Genomic DNA, 5,781 nt, shown 5'->3' on the forward strand with positions numbered 1-5,781 from the left:
GGGGGGCGAGGCTGGCAGCGGCGGCGGCGGCGGCGGCGGCGGCGGCGGGGCGGGCGCCCGGCTCAGCGCGCTCCGGCCGCGGCCATCCCGGCGGGGCGGCGGGCCGGGTTAAGAGCCGAGCGGCGAGCACGTGAGCCCAGGGCCCGCCCCCGCCCCCCGCGGGCCCCCCCAGCCGGGCAGGGCCGGGGCCGCCGCGACGGGAGGACAAAAGAGGCGCCGCCCGGAGAGGGGCCTGCCCGTGGCTCCTCGGGGTCCCCCTCGGCAGGTGCAGGGCGGGGCGCGCCCGTCCCCATCCCGCGGCCCTCGCCCCTCGCCCCCCAGGCCACCCCTCACTGGGGGACCCCGGAGGACCTGTGGGTCGGCAGGAGAAGGGAGGCAGGGAACACGGGGACCCCGGCCTCTGACCCGGTGAGGTCCGTCTGGGGGCCCTGCGCGGTCGAGGTGCGGGGGCGTGGCTGACCCGCTCCGGTTCGCCCCTCCAGCGCGGTACCCACGAACGGCTTTCTCTGGACCCAGCCGCGAGGGCCCGGGTCGACCGCGGGCTGGTGGAGCTGGGAAGATCGGAGGACCAAGGATGGGACTAAAGGGCTCTCTCACCACCCACAGCAGAGCAGGTCACTGCGGAGTCCTCCCACACCCTGCCTCCAGACCCCTTTCCATCCTGCAGGCTTGTATTCCAGGCCAAAGATGTCCCTGCTTCCAGGATGGCTGCGGAGATTGCTGTCACCAGAGCCACCAGCAAGGGCTGGCCTATTGCCTCTGGGCTCCTGAATTCCTCACACAGGGCAGGCACCCCAGTTTTGTCCCCTAAATATATCAATTAGCTAGGTCATTTACATGCTGTTAGCACTCCCCATTCCTGCCCCTCCCTTGCCTTCCCAAATCTTTGAGGAGCAGAAGACACCTCCGGAGACCCCCAGCTTCCCAGCTCTGGCCAGACTAGGTTACCCTGTGTGCAAACCAACTGACCTTCCAAACTTCCTCTCTCCCTGTGCCCTCCAGCTCAGCTCAAGGGCTCCGGAGTAAGTTGGGTCCCCATACTGGAGGATGGGGTCTCTGATCTCTGCTAGGAATTCCAAGAACCAGAGACCTGAGATGGATGGGGAGTGGTAGGGCATGTACACGGCTGGTGAGGTCTCACCATGACCTTGTGCCCAAGGCCAGAGCATCCTGGAACCCACACTGGGCTGAGGGGTGGGAGTGGAGGCAGGGAACCCCATCCTGGGTCCTCTGCTTCCTTAGGGACTCAGGGACTCTGCCAGGGATGGGGGAGCTATCTCTGGCTCGTGACAGCTCCCCCCCCCCAGCTCTATTTTGGGCCCAGGAGAGGTGAGAAGGCAATTTCCTGGGAGGTGCTGACATCAGTGCTGGGACCGGGGTGACTACCCCCAGCAACCACCTGCCTCTCCAGCTCCAGATGTTCAGCAGGGCTGAGCCAACTGGTCCTTCACTCTGGAGACATCTTGGAAACCTCTTCCAGGGTGTAGGCATGAGGGGGCTCCCGGGAATGAGGAACTACAGTGGGATATTCCCTAGAAACTCAGCCAGGAGGGAGAGATTGCGCTCCTCATTTCAGATGGGGACACGGAGGCTCCAAGAAAGAGATGCCCATGGTAGCTTCCCGAAGTCCAAGAGCTGGCAGTGAGAGACCATCTATCTTACCTGCTTCCCAGGTCCCCCCAGAGCGAGTTCATCTTGGCCTGCCAGTTCCGGGGCCACAGCAGTAGGGCACGATCCCATGTGCCTCCCAAGAGGATAGGCATCTCACAATGGACCTGGGGGAGTCTGGACCCCTCTCACGACATGACCAAGACCACATGGCATACCCAGTCTGTGGCCTGGGCGTCCTCGGTGAAGGGGCATGGCTATGATTTCTGTGGCTTTGGTTCCTTGGGTTTCCGCTAGGAGTCCTTCCTTGTCTAACTCCTCTCCGGTGACATCCTGAGCCAGCTCCAGGGGTGGCTCCTCTGTATGGCCCTGTGACGCCCACAGCCCAGCTGGGATCTTGACCCTCCTTGGACCACGCCCCACTCCCCGAGCCCGAGGTCCCACCTCCTCTCTCTTGTCCTCCAGGGTCAGTTCTGCTACAAGCTGCACGTCTCTCCCCAGCAGAAGCTCGCTTGTTTCTCTCCTCAACCTCCTCTCCTGAGGTCAGGAGCTGTCGAGGAAGCCTCTCTTCAAGGCAGGGGCTCCCTGGGAAAAGCCTTACCCCAGGGCCACAGCTATGGTGGGCTCTTTTGGTCCCTTCTGCCCATAGCTTCTCTGTCCCAGAAGGGCAGGACTCTGGAAATCAGAGGCTGGGGGCCACTATTCTGTCTTGATGCCACCCTCTGGGTCATCCCTGCTGAGGGAGCTGTGAGGCTTTGGTCCCTACCCACAGCCATCCCTCAAGAGCCTCTACCACCAAGAGGCCTGAGGCCTCCTTCCCTGAAGTCCTGGCCTTCAGCCAGTTCTTCCCTCAAATTTTCCCACACAGGGGCCAAGCTGGGCTGATGCGGGGCCGAGATGTAGTCCTAGCAGCCACAGGTAAGGAGGGGGGGGGGGTGTCTGCTGCCCTTGGCTCCTCTCCTTACCTCTGCCCCAAAACTCCAACCTGGAAGACATGGTAGGCATGATCCCTGCCAGTGGAGGCTGCCCAGGCCCCGTGCCCAGGCCGTGAGGCTTGGAGTGGAGACCATGCCAGGCGAGGGGCTGGGGGAAGCCCCATGAACAGCAGAAATGAGGGCTCCAGCCAACCAGCTGGTGTCCCAGTCCTGGTGAAAGGCTGTGTGACCTGGAACCAGTCTCCCAGATGTTCTGAGCCTGTTTCCTTCTCTGTGAAATGGGAGTTGGAAAGGCCTTTCCTGGCAGCGCTGCTGGGGGATGAATGAGGGGCCGGCCTCAAGTGCTCAGAGCAGCGCTTGCAGCACGGGAGGGTCACTGGACCTGGGCTCGCACTGTCCCTGTGGCCCCAGACATGCCAAGGAGAAAACCAGCTTTGTGGCCCTTGTCCTAGACCCAAGGGACAGTTTTGTGGCTGGGGAGCCCTTGGGGCCCTCCATTCAGCCCAGGGAGAGACCCCCGGCTGACATGATGCTGAGGGCTGGAGAGCAGAGAAATGCCCAGGACATCGGAACCAGAAGTGCCTTCTATTCTCTCCCGGATCCCAGCCTGGCACCTTGTCCTTTTCACTGGGAGAGAGCCACCCCTCTGACCTGCTAACTCTCCCCAGGGAAGCCTAGTGACCCCCCCCTGTCGGTCATTCTTGTGAACCCTTCCTTCCAACTCTTGATGCTCAGGGAGGAATTAGAGGTGTGGGGGTGGGGGTGTCCCAGGAAGAGCCATCCTTTGGGAGGTTTGTAGTCATGTCCCCAACGGTCCGACATACTGGCATAAGATGTGGCACCCTCCCCCGTCCCTTTCCCCCTCACTCGGGATCCTCCTCAGATTCTGGGGAACCAGCTGTTGGAAAGTGGGGGGCTTGGAGTCAGGGTGTCTCACAGACCCCCTTAGCAGCTTCAGCCAAAAAACACACGCCGGGGATGGGGCTGTGGGTCACGAGGTGGGACATTAGTGAAAATAAGCCCTATTGGAGAGCTCGGAGAGGCCTCACAGGTACGGATTCCAGGGTGGTGGGGGGGGGACAGACGAACAGTTTGCTGAGTGTTTATAATGTGTGTTACCGTGTTTATAACCTCACAAACAGATCTAAATCTTGCAACTTCCCAGTGAGGCAGAAACTACCATTACCTCCATTTTTCAGACTAAGAAAAGTGTCCCAAGATCCTTGCCAAAGGTCAGTTATGGGCAGGCCCCATATGGGAGCGTGGGCCCGTGGAACCTACAGGCACATACTATGGGGTTCTCGGGGAATCTGAAACCTGCATCTCGAAGAGCAAGGCGTTCCTGCTGTCATCGAGGGGCGTTCCAGGTTGGTGACCGAGAGCGGCCTTAGCACTGGAGTGCCCGTGGTGGCCAGACAAGGGACCAGGGGGTGGCAGAGAGCAGGGAGAGGCCGGGCAGCAGGGGGAGGGGCCAGAAGGACCTGAGTCTGATGTGAGAAGCTGAGGGACAGAGGGAGAAAATGCCAGGAGAGGCGTGGGACACAGGGAGACACAGGGGGACGCAGTGGGAAGGGGAGGCGGTCCTGGCTGGAAGAACGGGTTTCTAGGTAAGTAGGTCTATAGTAGTGGCAGTAGAGGGATATGAGGAACCCGTTGGCCATCGGGTATTTTATTATTGGGAAGAAGGACCCTTGAAGTCATCTCATCCAAGCCCCTCACTGAAACATGAAGAAACTGAGGCCCAGTGTAGTCGAGGGACTTGCCGGAAGTCAGTGTGAGCCGGGGTGTGGTGAGATCCCCTGCCTTTTCCCACAGTGCAGGGGAAGAGTAGAATTCAGAAGGAAGCCAAGGGTAGAGGTACCAATTCTGGTCCCATCTGCAAAAGGAAAGAGCAGCGCATGGATGGGGCTGAAGACAAAGGTCCCAGGTTGGGGAAGCAGGGGTGCGGAAGGGCGGGTTAGGGCTCCAGGAGCTGACTCAGGGTAGACATCTAGGCCTGTGCTCAATGAGGCTGGTACAGAGGCCCGAGGCTGGGGGAGGGAAGGACCGGGCTGGTGGTGGTGGGGGACACGGAGCAGGGAGCCAGGTTTCAAGGTGGAAAAGGAGAGGAGGCGGCCAACTTTGATAATTCTCGGGTTATCCATGACCTTGGGAGGGGCAAGCCCAGTGGAGCGCTTCAGGCAGAGCCTTTGGAAGGGCGAGCAGGCGCAGACATGGAGGCAGTGGCTGCAGACCGCAGGAAGTAGCTGGGGAACAGGGGGCAGCCTGCTGAATCAATGCGAGTATTTTCCAGGTTGGAGTATTAGGGCACAGGGAAGAGAATTTGACAAATCCGAGAAGGAATTTGACAAGGCTCACCAGGGTGGACTGGAAAGCAGGGACGGTGACAGGGAGCACACGTGGCTCCTTCTCTGAGAGTCAGATGGGGGAAGGGGCTGGAGAGCAGGGGGAGGCAGTGCCTATGTGGTCTGAGTCAAGGTCATCTGCAGAAGAGTGGAAGGGAGGGGGTTCGAATAGTCCCCATGTCAAGGAGCCACTTATGGTCTAACATATGGGCCAGCACCTCTCTGTCTGAGCTCAGGTCTCCTAGGGTCCCCTCTAAATTTATATCCTGGAGGCTGGAATGGAGACATGGACAAGGAGAGACAGCCCTGGGCCTTGGCCGGGCTGAGAGGTGATATCCAAGGTCACAACCGTTGAGTTGGGAGGGTAAGGCCAGCCGGCTGTGGGGTCCTAGGTAGATGGTGAGGAGGGTGATGGCCCTGGGTGTGCTGGTCTTTGAGCAGCACAGGAGGACATCCCAGAGGTCTGAGAAAGGGGTGGGGGGGGGAACTTCTCATCCAGAGTGGCAGTGTTGTGGAAGAAGCAACGGGGGACAAGAGAGAGGGCCCCAGCAGGAAAGCTCATGAGAGGAAAGGAGTTTCCTTGGCAGTGGGCTGTGGCCATGCCCTCTGGAGGTGACCGCTTGGCAGGTCGAACCAAGTCAGTGACCAGAGACGGGACAGATGTAGCCCCTCCGCCCCACAGCCCTCTGGCACCGGGCGGGGGAGGGTGGCGGCTGACACACTGTCCCACGCGTGGGGGGCTCCCATCCTGCCGGTCACTTACTCCGTCCATGTCTACCGGACCCGCGGCCCTGCTCGGGGTCACTGCAGGGCACTTTGGGGCCCAACACACTGCACTCCAGCCCTGTCCCTTTGCTATTTGCTATTAACAAATTTATTTACAGTTCCTGAAC

The sequence above is a fragment of the Mustela nigripes genome, chromosome 16 (assembly GCF_022355385.1).
Source record: "Mustela nigripes isolate SB6536 chromosome 16, MUSNIG.SB6536, whole genome shotgun sequence".
Classification (NCBI taxonomy): domain Eukaryota; kingdom Metazoa; phylum Chordata; class Mammalia; order Carnivora; family Mustelidae; genus Mustela; species Mustela nigripes.